The sequence below is a fragment of the Oreochromis niloticus genome, unplaced genomic scaffold (assembly GCF_001858045.2).
Source record: "Oreochromis niloticus isolate F11D_XX unplaced genomic scaffold, O_niloticus_UMD_NMBU tig00001025_pilon, whole genome shotgun sequence".
Lineage (NCBI taxonomy): Eukaryota > Metazoa > Chordata > Actinopteri > Cichliformes > Cichlidae > Oreochromis > Oreochromis niloticus.
The window spans coordinates 194,411-218,284 of NW_020327294.1; the positions used below are offsets into that span (position 1 = coordinate 194,411).

Consider the following 23,874-nt stretch of genomic DNA (forward strand, 5'->3'; position numbering starts at 1 on the left):
GTAAATCGGTTTGCAGACTCGCTTTACCCCATCTACCATTCCATATTTTGTACATTAAGAAACGAACTTCCAGAAATGCATATGTCACAGGATCAGTTGCAAAAAATTCCCGCAAAAGTTACCGTGTCTTGCACGCAATATTGTCACTGCGTTGTCTTTTAAAATACCAACAGTATTTTATTTCGTTCTTTTTTTTACGCGCTGTCGCAAAGCGTTTGTAAGTCTGGCTCCTATGTACTGCAATACCTTAGTGTAACATATTCCTATAATGGCAAAGTTTCCAGTATTTTAATTTAATGTATATAATTAATATGAATTAATTAATTAAATTTAATAACAGACTGCCACTCATTATCACCCTACCAAAGCAGATACTATAATTATATAGAATACAATACAATACAGTATATAAAATTAACCCTTATGTTTGCCTAACTACAACAATTTTGTCTATGAAAGCATTCTGTGTAGGGGTTTGGATAGTGTTCTGCTGTCTGCATCTCAGTATTATTAGTTATCACTTGCTGTTGTTTATGGTATCTAATAGTTATATTTATATTTCAGAGCTATGGCCCAGCAGCATGACCATTTCAACAAAGATGTTATACTACTTCCAGCTCCATCATAGGGAGTAGTGTGCAAACAAGGTTCAAAATTATGGTTACACAAACATGGGCACATCCTCAGTGCTTTTGAATTCCAGAAGACCTGGGACAACCAAACTGTCGTGAAACACATCAAGGAAAGCTTTGGTGAACGCATTCCAGAGGATGTCAGGTAAAATACTATTGTTTATTGTTACTGTGTGTATTCATGTAATGACTTGTACTTAAAGATAATATACCAAAGTAAAGAAGTTTAAAATATTATTCATCATTATAAAAACATATGGACTATACCAGTAGAATTTAAAAGTCATAAAAGCATACACAGAAACAGAACAGTATATAATAAAATATTTAACTAATTAGCAATTGCTGTTGTCCCTATTTATTTTTTATAGCCTCGAGTTTCTAATGGCTTGTGGCAATAAGCTGGTGTCTCCAAAGCTCCAAGATGGTCAGGAGCTGAATGGGATGCTGATCCTAAAGGTTTTTAAAACCAAAGCCCTCTATGTAAGGCCATCAAGGACACTTTTAGTAAGTTCCTAAAAGAATGAAAAGTAATCATGATTTGGGAAAAAACATGTCAACAATTGGGCTTCTAGCAAAATAGAATATATTTATTTAAAACAAGTGTTTGGGAGCAATCAATATGGATATTTCTTATTTTAATCTTTTTAAGATAAGCTATAATTACTTGCTTTTGATATATGTTTTTGGTCTTTCTCTGTTGAAGAGTGAATCAGATGAAGACAAAGATCCTTCTTACATCAGCTCCAAATCAGCATTAAGCAGTTGTGCAACTGATACGGACAGTGACAATGATTGTTTTGAAGTTGATAGTTCAAAATTCCAACAAGACATGAGCAGCCAAGTCACTACAAGGTTAAGAAGTCATGTTAAAGGTGATAACCCTGGCACTAGCAGTGATGAAGAAGATGATACTGGGACCAACTGTATTGGAAGGAGTGTTGGTAAAAGGCGACGAGCAAAGCAAGGAAGTGATGGGAACAGCATTTGGGATGAAGGCTACATGGCAAGAAGTGATGACAAACCCAGCACAAGCAGTCACAGCAGAGATTTCAATGCAAGAAGTGAAGACATCCCTGCCATGAGTGTTAATGATGAAGATTATTCTTCATATTTAACTCTCATGGCATCGCTTTCTGGCGATTCTTCAGATGATGAGGATTTAAATCAAGCTATAATTGCGAGCTTGGAGAATCAGATGTGAGTAACAAACATACAGAATTTGAGTTTGAGACATGATTATAGCTTTCCAGAATTGTCAAATCAATATAAAACTTTTAAGCTTTAAATCTCTATGATCAGTGTGACGCATATTCTCAAATTCTGTAACATGACTACATGGCTGATATATTTTATTTTCTGTTTTATTTTCTTTTTTTAGTGCAGAAAAAGTCCCTGTTCAAGAGATACTGCTGGAACTATCAAGCAAAATTAGCACAAAACAGCAGTGCAAATTTAATATAAATCGCTCTGCTGTGTGGGAGGGAGCCTTGCGTGGTTTTCAAAGGCTATCTTATGATCCCAACTTGATGATCTGTGTGAAATTCTCAGATGATATGGGGAAAAATGAGCAAGGGGTTGATTTAGGCGGGCCAAGGAGGGAATTCTTGAGACTATTGATGGACACCATTGCCAGGTCAGCCATGTTTGAGGGGAAAGAAAACTGCAAGAACTTGGCTCTTGACAGTACTGGTAATTACCTATTTTTCTAAGATTAATAGTGGGAACTGTTTAACTGATTTTTACAGGCAACATTACTGACAATTTTGCTTTTCCTTTTATTCTGTTGCTTTGCAGCTCTCAGAGGGGACGGGTACTCCGGCTTCCTCCCACCGTCTAAAGACATGCAACTTGTGGGGATAGGTTAATTGGATAATCCAAATTGCCACTAGGTGTGAATGTGCGAGTGAATGTGAGTGTGAATGGTTGTCTGTTCCTGCGACAGACTGGCGACCTGTCCAGGGTATACCCCGCCTCTCGCCCAATGACAGCTGGGATAGGCTCCAGCACCCCCCGCAACCCTGAAAAGGATAAGCGGAAGCAAATGGATGGATAGTTTGCTAAATTATAAGAATATATATATATTTTTTTTCATTTAACATAAACATTTTTTATGACATTTTTTCATTTAGCAACTGAAAGAAATTAAATATTGGAGGCAATTCCACTACGCACGCTGAAAGCAAAACCGGTAATAAAAGCACTAATTAAGTTTTTCTCTACTTTCGGGCTTCCAAAGGTTATTCAAACAGACCAAGGAACGAATTTTACTTCGAAAGTGTTTGCACAGGTCGTGGATGAGTTGCAAATAAAACATGTAAAATCGAGTCCATACCACCCGGAAAGCCAGGGTGCTCTGGAGAGATTCCATCAAACCCTCAAAGCTATGCTGCGCAAGTTCTGCGCAGAGTCTGGTAGAGAATGGGATGAGGGTCTGCCGTTATTGTTGTTTGCCGTCAGGGAGGCCACTCAGGAATCCTTGGGATTCAGTCCTACGGATCTGGTGTTTGGACATGTGGTCCGCGGTCCCCTCCGGCTTCTGAAGGAGAAGTGGTTGTCAGAAACTTCTGAAACCCAGCATAATGTCCTTGATTATGTTAGCGGACTTCGGGAAAAACTCCACCTTGCATGCCAGTTAGCTCGGGAAAATCTGACACATACGCAGGCTAAGATGAAAGCTCGTTATGATAAAAAGGCTGTTTGCAGAAGTTTCCAGCCAGGCGAGAAAGTGTTGGTGTTGCTGCCTGTGGTAGGGTCCAGTTTGCAAGCCCAGTTCGCTGGCCCATATGTGGTGGAACAGAAACTCAGTGACAACAACTATGTGATCCAGACCCCAGACCGCCGGAGAAAGTCCAGGGTTTGTCATATTAATATGTTGAAATCGTATCACTCAAGGAGCCCTTTGAGTGAGCCATCCCCAGTGTGCACCGCTAGTGTTGTTTCTCCTTATGAACCCTCTGATGACGGACTGCTCGAGAAAAGTGAAGCGCTGGGTAGCGGTCGGTTGAAAAATTCGGAGATCTTAAATGATTTAGACACATATTTAGCCGACCTGTCTGAGCCCGCTCGAGCTGACGTCACTGATCTGATAGAGAATAATTTATCACTTTTTTCTGATCATCCTCGTCAAACTGCAGTCCTGTGCCACGACATTGACGTGGAAGGACATAAACCGATTAAGCAGCATGCCTATCGAGTAAACCCAGTGAAAAGAGCGATAATGCAGAAGGAGGTTGATTATCTCTTAGAACACGGTTTAGCCATTCCGAGCGCCAGCGCGTGGAGCTCGCCGTGTGTGCTGGTACCAAAATCTGACAATACTCCTCGGTTTTGTAATGATTACAGGAAAGTTAACGCTGTTACCAAACCTGATTCATTTCCTCTTCCTAGAATGGAGGATTGTATTGATAGAGTGGGATCAGCATCTTTTGTAACCAAACTTGATCTGTTAAAAGGTTACTGGCAAGTACCTTTAACCCCCAAAGCATCTGAAATATCTGCTTTTGTCACGCCAGATCATTTTCTCCAGTATACGGTTATGCCGTTTGGGTTGCGTAATGCACCCGCTACGTTCCAGCGCCTTATGGCCAAAGTACTGATGGGTGTGAATAACTGCGATGCCTACTTAGATGATGTTGTCATTTACTCATCCACCTGGTCTGACCACTTACAAACTCTCTCTCTCGTTTTCAGCCGTTTTCAGAAAGCCTCGCTTACTCTAAACCTGGCCAAATGTGAATTTGGCAGAGCCACCATCACATACCTGGGGAAACAGGTGGGTCAGGGACAGGTACGGCCGGTGACTGCAAAAATACAGGCCATTATCGAGTTTCCGGTCCCACAAACGAGAAGGGCGCTGCGCCGATTTCTAGGAATGTGTGGTTATTACAGAGGTTTTTGTAAGAACTTCGCTACTGTTGTTGTTCCTCTCACCGATTTGATCAGCCCGGTGAAGCCTTTTGTGTGGACGCCTGTTTGTCAGACTGCTTTCGAGTCTGCGAAAGCATTGCTGTGCAGTTCCCCTGTTCTTACGGCACCTAATTTCACGTGCCCTTTCAAGCTCGAGGTTGATGCTAGTGCGTCTGGCGCAGGAGCTGTCCTTATGCAGGAAGACCGTCACGGCGTGGATCGCCCAATTTGCTATTTTTCCAAAAAGTTCAACAAACATCAGATGAACTACAGCACTATTGAAAAGGAAGCCCTTGCTTTGTTGTTAGCCCTGCAGCATTTTGAGGTGTATATTGGATCCAGCTCTATACCTGTTCAAGTATTCACTGACCACAACCCATTGGTGTTTCTCTCCCAGATGCAAAACTCAAATCAGAGACTTATGCGTTGGTCCCTTCTTTTGCAAGATTTTAATCTGCAAATCAAACATAAGAAAGGGACGGAAAATGTTATCGCTGATGCCCTGTCGAGAGCTGTCTCTTAGTTTTGGAAATTAAACAATAGGAGGGTTGTTTAAGTCTTATGGAAGGGGGTGTTACGATCTTGTAATTTTCATGTGTTTGTTCTGGGCAGGTAATATCTGTTTATGTTAATTCAGCTGTGCCAGGGCTCTGCTCCGATTGGTGCGTGGATACACCGCCCACCGCCCTGACGTGACTGGTTCCAGCTGGAGGCCCCGCCCATTAAAAGGAGGCTGGAGTGCTACGGCGGGAGAGGTCCGCGTTTTCTCCCCATTACCCAGCAGTGTACCTGTGGCAGCCGCTGGCTGCAGTGTGGCCTGAAAGTTGTGGAAGTGAAGTGGAGTGGGTAGGGGTGAGCTGCCGTTTCTTTTGATCACCCGTTTTTCTCCTGTTTTGAATTGGTTAAGGAGGTCAGACTCTGTCTTTATTTTTGACTTTGTTTTGGTAAGGTCAGGGGTGCGGGATTTGTGTAGATTCGTTTTGTTTATTATTTTTGGCCTTGGCTCACCCTGAAGTGTTGACACTCCCGTTCTGATTGTTCCTTTTCTTTTTTTTTCCACTTTGTAAATAAATCACAATATAACGAACGGATTTGTTTCCTGTGGCTGCTTGGGTCTTGGGGTGGGAAGCGAGCGCCTCGTTCATGTTATTGCCTGGCCCTAGACGGGTCGTAACATGAATTGGGGGCTCGTCCTCTGCCTTGTTCTGTGGTTGTTCTCGTGTGGTTTGGTCTGTTTGGCAGTTTTCTTGTTGTGGGGGTGGTAGGTGTGTGTGTGATTATGGAGTTTTCTTTGGATGATTTTGTTACTTCGCCTTCATGGGACAAAATAGTGGGGTGCAAGAAAGCGGATTTGCTGATTATTGCTAGTTTTTATGATGTTCAAGTGTCCTATGGTGCCCGTAAAGCGGAGGTTAAGGACGCTTTGTGTGCAGGGCTGGTGGAGCGAGGTATCCTTTCTGCCCCGAAGGCAGCTGTAGAGCGGCCTGGCGGCAGGGGTGTGAAGGTGGCTCCAGAGACTGGGCCGGAGCCGGATGCCAAAGGGTCTGTTAACGTGCTCCCGGCTGGGGTGGAGTCTGATGCAGCTGAGGTGGACTCTGATGCGGCTGAGGCGGTGTCTGAAGCGCCTGAGTCTGGTACGGCCGGGGAACCCCTGGCGGGGCGGTCTACGGAGGATCTCCGTTTGACCCTCCGTATAAGGGAGGTGGAAACCCGTGCTAAAGAGCTTGAGGTACAGGCAATGCACCTCCGTGTCAGAGCTTTGGAGCTGGAGCGAAAGCCCTCCGCCTCTAGTCATCCTAGTACTTCCACCACTGTCTCATCTGGTTTTGACATCACTAAGCACGTTAAACTGGTTCCCCCGTTCCGTGAAGCCGAAGTGGACTCCTATTTTAACGGTTTTGAGCGTATAGCAGCCGCGTTAAGCTGGCCGAAGGAGTTTTGGCCACTATTGTTGCAATGTAAACTGGTCGGCAAAGCCCAGGAGGTGTGTACCAGTTTATCAATTGAAGATAGCCTTGATTATGACATCATGAAGAAGACTGTGTTGCAGGCATATGAGCTTGTCCCAGAAGCCTACCGTCAAAAATTTAGGAAGTGTGAAAAAACTGCCAATCAGACGTTTGTGGAGTTTGCCCGTGAAAAGAGTCGCTTGTTTGAAAGATGGTTGCAGGCCAGTAAAGTGAAGGATCTTGAGGGGCTGAAGGAACTTCTCTTGTTAGAGGAATTTAAAAAATGTTTGCCGGACCAAGTAGTCATTTATCTGAATGAGCAGAAGGTGACGTCACTTGCCAAAGCTGCAGTGATGGCTGATGAGTTTACTCTCACTCACAAAACTATATTTTCAGCCGCTGTCGCACATAATATCAGGGTGGGACAGGAGAGAAAAAATAAGTCACCAAAGGTAGGACGGAAGGATAGACAGGAGGATGGTGGAAATCGCGACTGTTTTTATTGTCGCGACCCCGGACATCTGATCGCTGTCTGTCCCGCGCTCCGGAGGAAAGAGCAGCGCAAAGGCTCTAAAAATCCAGCTGGCGTAGGTCTTATTAAAGTTGTGCCTTCGCCCGAAATGCGTTCCACCCGTGATTTGCACCATACGGATGCTGAAATAGAGCCGCGTTTTAAACCATTTATCACCAAAGGCTTTGTTTCTGTGACGGGAGAAGAGAAGGATAAGGTACCTGTTACTATTCTTCGGGACACAGGTGCGCATCAGTCATTTATTTTGGACAGTGTACTGCCATTGTCAGAGAAAACTGCTTGTGATTCAGATGTGTTAGTCTGGGGAATTAAGATGAGCGTTCTTCGGGCGCCGCTACACAAGGTGCATTTGCATTCGCCCGTAATAACGGGGCATGTTAAAGTTGCCGTGAGTTCCCAGTTGCCTATCAAAGGGGTTTCATTTATTCTGGGAAATGACTTGGCTGGTGGGACAGTTTTTCCCCCGCCTGAAGTGGTGGAAACGCCTGTTGCTTCTGTTACTGATGCTGCCACCCCTATATCAAGTGTGTTTCCTGTTTGTGCTATTACTCGTGCGCAATCGCGAAAATTTGACGACGTTATGGATGTCGCTGACACATTTATGGCGAAGCTAGATGAAAGAAAGTCTCCCAGCTGTGAGAGTGGCAGAGTAGAAAGCGGCAATGATGTGACAAAACTGATGCCAGAGCTGGGTGAAAAGTTAAATAGGGATGCACTGATAACTGCTCAGCAGAATGACTCGTCACTGGCTCCCTGTTTTATGTCCGCAGCCGCGAGTGCAGAAGGTAAATCCCCCACTTCTTTTTTTGTACAAGATGGAGTTCTTATGAGGAGGTGGTCCCCTGACCAGAGTGGTTTGCGTGGTGCTACGCAGGTGGTGGTGCCGAAGCCACATCGAGGGCAGGTGCTTAGCTTAGCGCATGATGCCAGCATGGCTGGACACCTCGGGGTGAACAAAACTTATCATCGGGTGTTGCGTAACTTCTTTTGGCCGGGGCTGAAAGCTGATGTGGTGGCATATTGTCGTTCCTGTACCACATGTCAGATGGCGGGGAAACCTAACAGACCAATCCCACCTGCTCCGTTACATCCTATTCCAGTAATAGGTGAGCCATTTGAAAAAGTAATACTGGATTGTGTGGGCCCCCTGCCAAAATCAAAATCCGGACACCAATACATACTTACCATAATGTGTTCAGCATCAAGGTTCCCGGAGGCAATTCCACTACGCACGCTGAAAGCAAAACCGGTAATAAAAGCACTAATTAAGTTTTTCTCTACTTTCGGGCTTCCAAAGGTTATTCAAACAGACCAAGGAACGAATTTTACTTCGAAAGTGTTTGCACAGGTCGTGGATGAGTTGCAAATAAAACATGTAAAATCCAGTCCATACCACCCGGAAAGCCAGGGTGCTCTGGAGAGATTCCATCAAACCCTCAAAGCTATGCTGCGCAAGTTCTGCGCAGAGTCTGGTAGAGAATGGGATGAGGGTCTGCCGTTATTGTTGTTTGCCGTCAGGGAGGCCACTCAGGAATCCTTGGGATTCAGTCCTACGGATCTGGTGTTTGGACATGTGGTCCGCGGTCCCCTCCGGCTTCTGAAGGAGAAGTGGTTGTCAGAAACTTCTGAAACCCAGCATAATGTCCTTGATTATGTTAGCGGACTTCGGGAAAAACTCCACCTTGCATGCCAGTTAGCTCGGGAAAATCTGACACATACGCAGGCTAAGATGAAAGCTCGTTATGATAAAAAGGCTGTTTGCAGAAGTTTCCAGCCAGGCGAGAAAGTGTTGGTGTTGCTGCCTGTGGTAGGGTCCAGTTTGCAAGCCCAGTTCGCTGGCCCATATGTGGTGGAACAGAAACTCAGTGACAACAACTATGTGATCCAGACCCCAGACCGCCGGAGAAAGTCCAGGGTTTGTCATATTAATATGTTGAAATCGTATCACTCAAGGAGCCCTTTGAGTGAGCCATCCCCAGTGTGCACCGCTAGTGTTGTTTCTCCTTATGAACCCTCTGATGACGGACTGCTCGAGAAAAGTGAAGCGCTGGGTAGCGGTCGGTTGAAAAATTCGGAGATCTTAAATGATTTAGACACATATTTAGCCGACCTGTCTGAGCCCGCTCGAGCTGACGTCACTGATCTGATAGAGAATAATTTATCACTTTTTTCTGATCATCCTCGTCAAACTGCAGTCCTGTGCCACGACATTGACGTGGAAGGACATAAACCGATTAAGCAGCATGCCTATCGAGTAAACCCAGTGAAAAGAGCGATAATGCAGAAGGAGGTTGATTATCTCTTAGAACACGGTTTAGCCATTCCGAGCGCCAGCGCGTGGAGCTCGCCGTGTGTGCTGGTACCAAAATCTGACAATACTCCTCGGTTTTGTAATGATTACAGGAAAGTTAACGCTGTTACCAAACCTGATTCATTTCCTCTTCCTAGAATGGAGGATTGTATTGATAGAGTGGGATCAGCATCTTTTGTAACCAAACTTGATCTGTTAAAAGGTTACTGGCAAGTACCTTTAACCCCCAAAGCATCTGAAATATCTGCTTTTGTCACGCCAGATCATTTTCTCCAGTATACGGTTATGCCGTTTGGGTTGCGTAATGCACCCGCTACGTTCCAGCGCCTTATGGCCAAAGTACTGATGGGTGTGAATAACTGCGATGCCTACTTAGATGATGTTGTCATTTACTCATCCACCTGGTCTGACCACTTACAAACTCTCTCTCTCGTTTTCAGCCGTTTTCAGAAAGCCTCGCTTACTCTAAACCTGGCCAAATGTGAATTTGGCAGAGCCACCATCACATACCTGGGGAAACAGGTGGGTCAGGGACAGGTACGGCCGGTGACTGCAAAAATACAGGCCATTATCGAGTTTCCGGTCCCACAAACGAGAAGGGCGCTGCGCCGATTTCTAGGAATGTGTGGTTATTACAGAGGTTTTTGTAAGAACTTCGCTACTGTTGTTGTTCCTCTCACCGATTTGATCAGCCCGGTGAAGCCTTTTGTGTGGACGCCTGTTTGTCAGACTGCTTTCGAGTCTGCGAAAGCATTGCTGTGCAGTTCCCCTGTTCTTACGGCACCTAATTTCACGTGCCCTTTCAAGCTCGAGGTTGATGCTAGTGCGTCTGGCGCAGGAGCTGTCCTTATGCAGGAAGACCGTCACGGCGTGGATCGCCCAATTTGCTATTTTTCCAAAAAGTTCAACAAACATCAGATGAACTACAGCACTATTGAAAAGGAAGCCCTTGCTTTGTTGTTAGCCCTGCAGCATTTTGAGGTGTATATTGGATCCAGCTCTATACCTGTTCAAGTATTCACTGACCACAACCCATTGGTGTTTCTCTCCCAGATGCAAAACTCAAATCAGAGACTTATGCGTTGGTCCCTTCTTTTGCAAGATTTTAATCTGCAAATCAAACATAAGAAAGGGACGGAAAATGTTATCGCTGATGCCCTGTCGAGAGCTGTCTCTTAGTTTTGGAAATTAAACAATAGGAGGGTTGTTTAAGTCTTATGGAAGGGGGTGTTACGATCTTGTAATTTTCATGTGTTTGTTCTGGGCAGGTAATATCTGTTTATGTTAATTCAGCTGTGCCAGGGCTCTGCTCCGATTGGTGCGTGGATACACCGCCCACCGCCCTGACGTGACTGGTTCCAGCTGGAGGCCCCGCCCATTAAAAGGAGGCTGGAGTGCTACGGCGGGAGAGGTCCTCGCGTTTTCTCCCCATTACCCAGCAGTGTACCTGTGGCAGCCGCTGGCTGCAGTGTGGCCTGAAAGTTGTGGAAGTGAAGTGGAGTGGGTAGGGGTGAGCTGCCGTTTCTTTTGATCACCCGTTTTTCTCCTGTTTTGAATTGGTTAAGGAGGTCAGACTCTGTCTTTATTTTTGACTTTGTTTTGGTAAGGTCAGGGGTGCGGGATTTGTGTAGATTCGTTTTGTTTATTATTTTTGGCCTTGGCTCACCCTGAAGTGTTGACACTCCCGTTCTGATTGTTCCTTTTCTTTTTTTTTCCACTTTGTAAATAAATCACAATATAACGAACGGATTTGTTTCCTGTGGCTGCTTGGGTCTTGGGGGGGGAAGCGAGCGCCTCGTTCATGTTATTGCCTGGCCCTAGACGGGTCGTAACAAAAGTGATAATTACAGGGAAGAAACTTCTCTTTTTCATCGCTTTAATCAAACATTTGATGCCTCAGCTGTCTCAGTCCTATAGCATTCTGCAACTACAACTAACCTGAGGAGGCTTGGATTTGGCTGCAGGTGCCCCTGTACATCCTTCTCAGCAGCACACATGTGGGTACCATTTAATCACACTTCTTCCTGAGCTTTGCTTCATCACAAGACCAAAGGTGGCATCCCGTGTCATGGTCTTAAGATAAGATAAGATAAGATAACCTTTATTAGTCCCACACGTGGGAAATTTGTTTTGTCACAGCAGGAAGTGGACAGTGCAAAAGTTATGAAGCAAAATTTGGAATAAAATAAAATAAGAATAAATACAGTACACAACTGTACAGAATAGAATAAAATTAAATACTATATACAGTACAATAAAATAGAATAAAATATACAATAAGATAAAAATCATCATCCAGAAGAAACATTTGAAGAAACATCATGGAGAAGAAACATGTACAGGTCTCCTGGTTTTGTTTTCTGATCCTGCAAACAGACTGAGGACAACAAAGCCCAGAGAACACGAGATACACAACATCCAACATTCAGACTCAACAGCCCTCCATAAATGAAGAGCACCAGGTTGGTTCAGTTATAGTAGATATAAGCATAATTCACATTACTGGGTATGAATAATAATGAGGAGGCAAACTTTGAAGATGCAGAGCATGATGTCCCATCATCAGACTGCAAACAAATATCCACCAGGCTTCTTTGTTGGCAGAGGTGATGATTCTCCCATCAGGGATCAGTAGTGTGTATTAACCTGTGGTATAAGCAGCAGTTGGTGAAATATTACTGTTTCAGATAAGAAATCTAGCACATAAAAGTCAAGATGGGAGGGATCTCTACAAACTGACTTACCTTACTTGATTTACATCCTTCACACAGCACATTTGTCCAGGCTGTCAGGTAAACATAGAATTAATCTCAGGTAACATGACTCACAGTAGAGATTCAGTAGGAAAGATTGCCAGCTCTAATATTATTACCACACCAACAGCTCAGATTTCTAGAAGTATTTAAACAAATGTCAGTCTATCCATTCATTTTCTTCTGAATATTCAATTCAGGTTCACAGTGGGAGGGTGGGGGGTATCGTGGAAGTTTGTAAATAAAATCTGCAACACAGAAAGAGCTGTGATCAAGCTATTTATTACTGCGCGCAGGAGAGCCAACACACATCAAACATCACAGTTCACAGTCATGTCAGCTCTGCCACAGAAGTCGTGCTCCTACTCCTTTGTGCATTCCAAGGAAGAGGGAGGAAGTTACAAACTGATCATACCACACTTCACGCGTCTCGCTATGAAACCTGACGGATCAATGGTTAAGCTGTTTTGTGCCCTTGGCCTTATCAGCACCTGTAAAGGGAGTTGTTTTCTCAAACTGCTGATGCTGAAGTAAGTTCATCTAGTTTTAGAAACTTTCACTGAACAGTCTATAACAGTGTCACAACTAAGCATATGCATAAGCACTTAAATACTTTAAATGAGAACAATAGAAACTTTCTATTAGAGCCTGTCCCAGTAGCCACAGGTAGAGCACATCTGGACAGGTACCAGTCTGTCAGAGGACTAACAGAGAGACAGACATCAGAGTAACAAATCTATTTAAAATTAATGTAAGTTTGCTGCAGCTGTATGTATGAACATGTGTTTCTGTGCTCACAGTCCACCTCTCAGGAACCTGCAGTTCATTTTAAGTCTACTTTAAACAGACCTCACAAAAGGCTGATGTGGCTGGATCAGTAGTCTGATTTAAGTACGATACCTTTGGCCAGGGATTAATCTGGTACATCACTTCACTGCAGTCTTACATATTATCCCCACACCTGAATAAAAAATATTGATATTTACAAATAACAGATTCAGCCGATGCAGCCTGACTCAATCTGATTCCAGATGTTCAGCACACACAGAGACACAGAGGTACTGTTTAAAGTTTAGTGTTAACCTGAGTCACTGATCATTTACAGTATTACAGAGTCTGGCAGTCTTTGCATGATGTCCACGTCACTGTAAGCTTCTAGCTGACTCTCAGGTGTGACAGGTGTGCCAGCAGGAAAGAGTAATAAAAACCTGCATCCTGAGGTTTGTCATGCAGGATTAAAGGAGCCAGGCTTTGTTCACACAGCTAGGATTGTATTTTACACTGACCCTGGGTCAGTATAAGTATCATACAGTTTAAACGAAGCACTGAAACTTGCACATATTTATTACAGATGCATTGAAGCTAATCGGCATATTTACTGTCAATCTGTGGCTACGATTAATCACTTTACTGGAAACTTTATTAACTAGTAACTTCATCAGTCATGACAGAAGCTAATATTTCTGTCCCAACATCGTTTAAACAGTAACAGCTTTACTACAATATAAGCTAATGTTTACACCGTAACTTTAAGCTAGCACCATAAAGACGGTAAAACACGTAATAATATCTACAAATGCATCTTAAAGCTGTTATATTAGCACTTGGTGTATTACTAACATAACCACATTAACATTATTGACACTCGCTGACTTTTAATAGTCATTTTATAAATGCTGTCCGTTTAAATGGTCTTACCTGTAACACTGCTGTATCCACCGGATTCCAGCCAGAGTGGATTCTGGAGTCTTCCCACGCTCCTGTCAGTGATCCTCCATCTGGATGGATGATAACAACCTTCTGAACAATCTAGCAGGTGGAGATGGCCCACATCTATGGGACTGATTTGTGCTAATAACGCCCATTGTATGGACTGATAACAGCCGAAGCGGGTGAATAAAGTCACCGTGTCGCTAGCTGTGCCATTACCCAGCATACACCTCTCCCTCCATAAATGCAATAAACGATACAAAAGTAATGGCCTATAATTAATTTAGCTGCTGTATCTGCTGTTTCTCAGGTAGTTGTTTACATTATATAATATATTGTGTTCAGTACACGTCACTACAATGTGATTTCGGAAATGTATAAATATACGGACAACAGGCTCTTCCACGGCAATCTCTTGTTGTCAATAAACAACGATTAGGGAGCTCTATAGTATTCAATAGGAGGACCCTGCACGTCAATTCTCGACGCCAGGGGGCTACCCTGCGCGTCGATAAGTGAAGCAGAGGGAGCCTGACCATGCGTCACACATTTGACGAGTTGGGAGTGAGAACGTGTTGCAGGACCATCTCTGAATTGTGGCCACCGCCCTTACATCTTATATACGCAGACACACAGGCAAAGAACATTCCACAAACTCTTACATGTTGGCCCACATTCCACAGCAGATCAATTATTAGCAGATTCTTAACTGTTCATTCTAAGAAAAGCTCCAACCAACCATCACCTCTTGGGCCCCACTTGTGATCACATTCCACATACATACAAACTGGTGACAGGAGTGCTCTTACTATACTAAAGTGATATGGTTAAAATATGTGATTAATTCATGAGAAAAAAAATCTGCCACCACACTTAACATGAAAAACAATAACACAAAACAAAATGAAGCAAAATATTAACATACAAATAAAACTTGTAAATAACCCCAAAATATAAACAAACCAAAAACAAATCACAAAAATAAAGAATAACAACAAATGCATTAAAATCCTTTGCCCCTTTACGGTCAGAAAATTCTATATTTCATTTGTTGGTTTCCAAAACAGAAAAACAGTCCAAGAAATGCTATGAGTGGCAACAGGTGGATTGTTGGGTTGATTTTTGGTTTATATTTTACCACGAAATAAATACCATATATTTTCAAAGAATCCAGTCGGAAGTGCGTTCTGAAAAAATCTTTTATAACTTAAACATAAATGAAAGTTAACTTAATATGATTACACAAATCATTTTAACCCCTCCCTTTGTCCGAGCTGACATTTGACCAAAAAAAAAAAACATTTCCTCCACACCCCTCTAGTGTGCTCTTAATCCCTTAATTAATGGGAGGATCCAAAAGTTACCAGACAAATCCCTTTTCTAAAAGTATAATTAACTACAGATTTACGTAGCAAAACTAGCTAAGTCTATTCTTATTGTTTTAAAGAAAAAACAAAAATCAATAGAAATTTTGATTCCTAAAAAGTCTATAAAAATGCCCACAGAACTGCTCATACATAGGCAAACTGAGACAAAATAATACTAGACTAAACAGCAGCATGAGCTGTGACTTTAAGTGATGATTTGAGGGAAAAGGTGAAAAACCATTCTCCAAGCTTGAGAATAAACATTCAAAGCCAATAAACTCTGAAAAGTCATCAGAAATATTGTGACAGAGGGGAAAAACACTTACTTCAGTTACACAAATTATATCATTTTGTATTTACATAATCTATGTTTTATCTAAAGGAAATATGAGAGCATCATCTGCAAGAGTGATCAGAGATCTGATGGACCTCCTGCTGTCTACCAGCTGAGACCAAAGAAACAGAAGTTTGGAACTCTGACAAGAATCACTGTTGGAGAAAAACATCCAAACAAGACAAACAGAACCATCATACTGGTGGGAGAAACAGGAGCAGGAAAATCTACTCTGATCAACGCTCTGCTCAACTACACCATGGGAGTGAAGTGGGAGGATAGAGTCTGGTTTCAGATCGTAGAGGAGAAGAAGAAGAAGAAAGATCACACAGAAGGTCAGACAAAAGGTCAGACAGAAAGTCAGACATCAGATGTGATCGTGTACGAGATCTTTGGTTTTGAAGATGAAACTCTGCCCTACTCTCTGACCATCATTGATACTCCTGGATATGGAGACACCAGAGGAATTGAAAAAGATGACATCATCAGTCACAGATTGTTGGACTTGTTTCGATCAGATGATGGAGTCCATGAAATTAGTGCAGTGGGTTTGGTCATGAAGGCGACTGATAATCGACTGAGTGACCGACTGATGTATGTCTTTGATTCAGTGACGTCTCTGTTTGACTATCCAGAGTTGGGACCAGGAAGCAGAGTTGCAGTCTTACACGCCTCTCTGCAGCTTCTCTCCTCCTGCTACCCCCCCAAAAACCCATCTCCATAGAGACTGTGTCAGCTCCCAAACAGACAAAAAACAAACCAAAACCCAGGAATAAACAACTTAAACATAAAAAATCACAAAGAAAGAACAATACAGTATCCACATCTGAACCAAAGAGTAAAACAGTGAAATGTGGATTATTAAATATTAGGTCTCTCTCCTCCAAGTCTCTGTTAGTACATGACTTAATAATTGATCAACAAATCGATTTACTCTGCCTTACAGAAACCTGGTTGCAGCAGGATGAGTATGTTAGTTTAAATGAATCAACACCCCCGAGTCATTCTAACTACCAGAAATCCCGAAGCACAGGCCGAGGGGGCGGTGTGGCAGCAATTTTTCACACCAGTCTATTAATTAACGAAAGACCAAGACAGACTTTTAATTCATTTGAAAGCCTGATGCTTAGCCTTGTCCACCCCAGCTGTAAAACTCAGAAACCAGTCTTACTTGTTATCATCTATCGTCCACCTGGGCCTTACACAGAGTTTCTTTCTGATTTCTCAGACTTTTTATCTGATTTAGTGCTCAGCTCAGATAAAATAATTATTGTGGGTGATTTTAACATCCATGTAGATGCTAAAAATGACAGCCTCAACCTCGCATTTAATTTGTTATTAGACTCAATTGGCTTCTCTCAAAATGTAAAAGAACCCACCCACCACTTTAATCACACTCTAGATCTTGTTTTAACATATGGCATAGAAACTGAACATTTAACAGTGTTTCCTGAAAACCCTCTGCTGTCTGATCATTTCCTGATAACATTTACATTTACAATAATTGATTACACAGCAGTGGAGAGTAGACTTTATCAAAGTAGATGTCTTTCTGAAAGTGCTGTAACTAAGTTTAAGAATATAATCCACCCACTGTTATCATCTTCAATGCCCTGTACCAACATAGAGCAGAGCAGCTATCTGAACGCTACTCCAACAGAGGTCGATTATCTTGTTAATAATTTTACCTCCTCACTACGTACGACTCTGGATACTGTAGCTCCTGTGAAAACTAAGGCCTCAAATCCGAAGTACCTGACTCCGTGGTATAATTCTCAAACACGTAGCCTAAAGCAGATAACTCGTAAGCTGGAGAGGAAATGGCGTGTCACAAATTTAGAGGATCATCATTTAGCCTGGAGAAATAGTTTGCTGCTTTATAAGAAAGCCCTCCGCAAAGCCAGAACATCTTACTATTCGTCACTGATTGAAGAAAATAAGAACAACCCCAGGTTTCTCTTCAGCACTGTAGCCAGGCTGACAAAAAGTCAGAGCTCTACTGAGCCAACAATCCCTTTAACGTTAACTAGTAATGACTTCATGAACTTCTTCACAAATAAAATTTTTATCATTAGAGAAAAAATTACCAATAATCATCCCACAGATGTAATATTATCTACAGCTACTTTTAGTACCATCGATGTTAAGTTAAACTCTTTTTCTCCAATTGATCTTTCTGAGTTAACTTTAATAATTAATTCCTCCAAACCATCAACGTGTCTTTTAGACCCTATTCCTACAAAACTGCTCAAAGAAGTCCTGCCATTAATTAATTCTTCAATCTTAAATATGATCAACCTATCTCTAATAATCGGCTATGTACCACAGGCCTTCAAGGTGGCTGTAGTTAAACCTTTACTTAAAAAGCCATCTCTAGACCCAGCTGTCTTAGCTAATTATAGGCCAATCTCCAACCTTCCTTTCATATCAAAAATCCTTGAAAGAGTAGTTGTCAAACAGCTAACAGATCATCTGCAGAGAAATGGTTTATTTGAAGAGTTTCAGTCAGGTTTCAGAGCTCATCACAGCACAGAAACAGCTTTAGTGAAGGTTACAAATGATCTTCTTATGGCCTCTGACAGTGGACTCATCTCTGTGCTTGTCCTGCTAGACCTCAGTGCTGCGTTCGATACTGTTGACCATAATATCCTATTAGAGCGATTAGAACATGCTGTAGGTATTACAGGTACTGTACTGCAGTGGTTTGTATCATATCTATCTAATAGACTCCAATTTGTTCATGTAAATGGAGAGTCCTCTTCACACACTAAGGTCAATTATGGAGTTCCACAGGGTTCGGTGCTAGGACCAATTCTGTTTACATTATACATGCTTCCCTTAGGCAGCATCATTAGAAGACATAGCATAAATTTTCACTGCTATGCAGATGACACGCAGCTCTATCTATCCATGAAGCCAGGTAACACACACCAATTAGTTAAACTGCAGGAATGTCTTAAAGACATAAAGACCTGGATGGCCGCTAACTTTCTGCTTCTTAATTCAGATAAAACTGAGGTTATTGTACTCGGCCCTGAAAATCTTAGAAATATGGTATCTAAGCAGATTCTTACTCTGGATGGCATTACCTTGGCCTCCAGTAATGCTGTGAGGAACCTTGGAGTCATTTTTGACCAGGACATGTCCTTCAACGCACATATTAAACAAATATGTAAGACTGCTTTCTTCCATTTGCGCAACATCTCTAAAATTAGAAATATCCTGTCCCAGAGTGACGCTGAAAAACTAGTTCATGCATTTATTACTTCCAGGCTGGACTACTGTAATTCACTATTATCAGGATGTCCTAAAAACTCGCTGAAAAGCCTTCAGCTGATCCAAAATGCTGCAGCAAGGGTACTGACAGGGACTAGAAAGAGAGAGCATATTTCTCCTGTTTTGGCTTCCCTTCATTGGCTTCCTGTTAAATCCAGAATTGAATTCAAAATCCTGCTCCTCACATACAAGGTCTTAAATAATCAGGCCCCATCTTATCTTAATGACCTTGTAGTACCATATCACCCCATTAGAGCACTTCGCTCTCGCTCTGCAGGCTTACTTGTTGTTCCTAGAGTATTTAAAAGTAGAATGGGAGGCAGAGCCTTCAGTTTTCAGGCCCCTCTTCTGTGGAACCAACTTCCAGTTTGGATTCGGGAGACAGACACTATCTCTACTTTCAAGATTAGGCTTAAAACTTTCCTTTTTGCTAAAGCATATAGTTAGGGCTGGACCAGGTGACCCTGAATCCTCCCTTAGTTATGCTGCAATAGACGTAGGCTGCCGGGGATTCCCATGATGCATTGAGTTTTTCCTTTCCAGTCACATTTCTCACTCACTATGTGTTAATAGACCTCTCTGCATCGAATCATATCTGTTATTAATCTCTGTCTCTCTTCCACAGCATGTCTTTATCCTGTTTTTCTTCTTTCACCCCAACCGGTCGCAGCAGATGGCCGCCCCTCCCTGAGCCTGGTTCTGCCGGAGGTTTCTTCCTGTTAAAAGGGAGTTTTTCCTTCCCACTGTCGCCAAAGTGCTTGCTCATAGGGGGTCATATGATTGTTGGGTTTTTCTCTGTATTTATTATTGTGCTATCTACTGTACAATATAAAGCGCCTTGAGGCGACTTTTGTTGTGATTTGGCGCTATATAAATAAAATTGAATTGAATTGAATTGAATTGTTTGGAAAAAACATGGAGAAAAACATTGTAGCTCTGATCACACACTCAGATGGAAGCAGATCTGAAAATGTTCTTGAAGCTCTTGAAGTTGCAGCAATTAAATGTGCCAAAAATGAAAAGACTGAGCCTGTTCACTTCCTGTTTAATAACTCACAGTATGAAGACTGAACAGAAGAAAATACGTCTTCAAAGCATTCATGGGAGGTCACACAGGAAAACATCAATCAGTTGACAGACTTCTTGGGAAAATCTAATCCTCAAAAACTGATGACAACAGTTGAAGTGTTAAATGAACGAATCAGACTGAAAGCCTGCATCCAAAACCTGAAAGAGAGAATCAAGCTGGCTGAAGTGAAACAGAGAGAAATCAGAAACATGAAAGAAGCCCAAAAGCAGGCAGGAAATAAAATAGAAATTAAGAAAATATTGAGTCTTTCAGAAAATCTTGAAAATGAAATGAAACAGCTGACAGCAGAGAATTCCCAGTTCCTGGATGAGTCCTACCAACATGTTGTCAGACTCAAGCAGATTGCTCTGAAAGCTGATTCAGCATCCACTATTGTCCACTTGGACTTCCTGATTGAGAAGATGAAGTAGAAAGGAGACACAGAGAAGGTCCAGAAACTGGAGGAGATGAAAAGGCGAGTGGACGAAGGAGCCAAAGCACATGTTGATACGAGCTTCAACAAATCAGATCAGCTATCAGAAACATTGGGAGATCCTTCCCCTGCTGTCAAACAAGAAGCATCAGGCAGCTTTTCCCCGATACTCTCTATACTACATGTTCAGATGTACACCACATGTTTGTTTGTTTTTGCTAACAGATGGCACATTACTATTAAAAAAAACACTAATTACTTATTCATTACTGACATCTTTACTCAGAAAGAAGTCAGTTTCACAATGTTTTCATGCTCAGGAGAAGTTCCAGTGCCTCAGTGTTTGTGTCAGGAAGAGCAGTTTTATGCAGCAGTTTTATGCATCTGACATCAAATCTGTACCAAATACAACATGTGGCTCCAGCTGTTTGTCACGGTCATGGGTCATGTGAACCAGGATTTTGAGTTTATTGTTGTATTTGTGATTTCTTAGCTATTTTTAAAGGATGTCAGGTTTGTCACGGCTGGGGCTGCAGTCGTGTGGAGGTGAGGAAGGAGGATCCAAAAGCAGACAGTGGCGGAGGTGCAAGTGGGTTTTATTTACAGTGCACAATAACCAAGGTGTGGAGCAGAACTGAACATAAACCTAAACTGGAAAAAACTAATACAAAAGTAGGACATGGAGCGAGGAGCAGAGAGACACGGAGAAACATGGAATAACCTTAAATACACGGCAGATACACAGAGAAACACAGACGACGCGACGAGGAGCACAGGCAGACACAAACTATAAATACACACACCAGGTAATCAGGAAATGGCACACAGGAGGGAACACAGCTGGAACTAATGGGCATAACGAGACACAGACCTACAAAGTAAAACAGGGGACACACAGACTGTTTTACAACACAAAACTCGGGGACCCGAACAGAGCACAGAGGGAGACACAGGTAGGGAAAATAAACACGACAACCAACCCAAAGAACTAATACAAAATCAGAATAAACTAGAAAATAATAATCATAAACTCAAAGCGCTGGGTCACCGACCCAGGACCATGACAAGGTTTTAGTATTATTAACAGGTTGCCTTTAAGTCTAGTTTAGGTTATTCTATGTATTCTTAGTTATGAGTCTGTTCTAGTATATTACATGGTCTGTCTTGTCCTCAGTGTCTCAGTATGTCTGTGTCTAAAGCTCCTTTTCAAGAGATTATTTTCAATGAAATTCTGCCTGGTCTTGTGTCTCTGTGTTTCTGTAAGATAATTCAGAACTTAATAAGAAGCTGACATTTTCTTCCTGACACCAACGATCAGCTCAACAGACCCTCATTTTACCTGCATACATTCTGCTCACCTGTCAGCTGGTTAACACCTGCTGCTGATTGGGGAAACACACAGGTTACCTGGTGATAATCACAGTTTAATTTGGGCAGCTGCTGTTCAATATAACATCATCACAATATTGTGCACAAAATAAGTAAATGTACTTTGTTTCCTGAGCTTAGAGCTGCTGGAACTTGTGTTTCCCTCAGAGTGACTGACCCGAGTCGAAGATGATAAACAGGATTTAAAATGAGGCGCAATTTGGAGAGCAAACGATAAACTTGTATCGTATCTGAATCATCTAATGCTAAGTGCTTTATTAATCAGTGTGAGATGTACTAGTACGTTTCTTTGAGACAATCATTGTACTAAAATGAAGGTAAAGATGAGAAGTATATTTATTGTTTGAGGTCTCTGTAGTGAATTGTTAAATGACTCATTCTCAGAATTAAATTCCCAGCACCCTGAACTCATTTATTATTTTAAGGTATAATAAAACATTACAAATACACAGTGGAGACGTTTGATATTGCCCAGAACACCTGAGATTGATTATTTAAGATGATTTTTCACAATACCCATTAACTGTCTGCGACCATCACCACTTACTCTGAGTTAATTAAAATAATTGTTGTCTGAAGAACATAATGATGTGTATGTGCATTTGCACTGGCACAAACTGGAAAGCTTATTTGCCAAGGTCTTTGATCAAATATCAGATACACTGACAAACGGAGACAAACGTTCAATAAAAATGAGCAATCTGCAGAGCCGACATCTGGAACACAGAGAGTGAAAAACATGAACAAATGTAACCAGTTCACATAAAAACCAGTTAACATGGAACACTGGTTTGTCTGGTGCGGCAGCTTTTTACTAGTTGATAATTCACTGACAACCAAAACAAAATGAATACTGGCAAAAGCTGACTCTGAGGCTGTTTCTCAATATGTGGACTCGTGTTGTCGTGGACTTGTGATACATCATCAGTTACAGACTGTGGAATTAAAGAGATTATTTTACAGCTACAATATATTCTGCAGCATTGATATTGCATTAAGATGGCTATTAAACATGCTGGCCTCACATTAACCTTTGATTAAAGGTGCAGCCATAATCATTGTATACACATATTGCATTTCTGTGCTTATTAAAGAGTTGAAGCTCAGTCAATTAATTAAAGGTCGTAAGCTTTGTTTGGCGCGATGTCCAGACAAGCTATTGTGTAAGTGACTTGGAGCTATAGAAGGTTAAAACTGCATAAACGCTTACAAAACACACATACCACATATAATCTAGAAACAGGCCTGAGCAAAGGCCTGAATGCATTCAGCAACCTGCTGTGTTTGAGTTGCTTAGTAACAGGTGACAGAAGATGTGCTAAAGATGAGGACAAGTCCATGGGGACCTCAAAGACCTGAGACCATCGCCTTATTTGGAAGAAGATGCTAGAAAGGGGAACTTCTGTGTCTGCATTTAGCTCTTAAAATTGCTCATTGTCTGTAAAAGAGGCAAATAATGTTCTTAAGATGCAAATTATGTTCTTGTAAACGCAAGAGGGGGCGTTAAACCCTTATGTTATAAAAGCAATCTGAAGTGTATTTTTGGGCGGAGATCTATGCTGATTGTGTGCAGTATCCATCTCCCCACGCGTGTGTTCAATAAAATCGTTGTTTGACCAAAGTCTTCTGGACCATTGTTGTTTTGTTCTCATCCTTAGTATTCTGAACCCGTGACAAGACCAAGTACTGTTCCAAGTACCCATCAAGCCAAGTACGCTCAAAACTCCCGGATGTGGTCTCGCTCCTCCTTTTTTAACGAGCATGCATCGGTGGCTTATGTGGACTTGGTACAGCTAAATATCCCAGAATACATTTTGTCCAAAACTCAGACGCGTCAATGGCAGAGGACCGCGGCTAAAGACTTTTAAATATTACTCTTTCTGGGCCACAAAATAAACTTTTAACATATTTTCAGGCGAGAATGTAGCTGTGCAGACTTCAAATATCTGCTCGGTTTATCAAGACATCACATATTTGCAAAAGTTCTCCAACATTTTCGGAGATGTCTGTTACCCACCAGCTCGATAGTTAGCCGGGGTTCAAGCCTCACTAGAGCCTGTGAGAACAGCAAACTCCCGGCACATCGTTTTCAGTCTTTGGCTAGGTTGAACATGACATATAAGTCACTAAGATAACTTAAAATGTTACTGTTTGGTTTATTTCAGTGTTTGATTTGTTCCTGAGTAAATCGGTTTGTTCAGCTTCATAAC

At 42.1% G+C, this 23,874-nt stretch overlaps 1 long non-coding RNA gene across 1 annotated transcript; it reads left to right on the forward strand.

The window, feature by feature from the left end:
- Nucleotides 1-499: 499 nt before the first annotated feature.
- LOC109199989 (uncharacterized) lies at nt 500-1,406 on the forward strand. Its single transcript, XR_002060222.2, has 3 exons — nt 500-777; nt 1,004-1,139; nt 1,339-1,406. It is a non-coding gene; the product is annotated as an uncharacterized LOC109199989 (long non-coding RNA).
- Nucleotides 1,407-23,874: the final 22,468 nt, after the last annotated feature.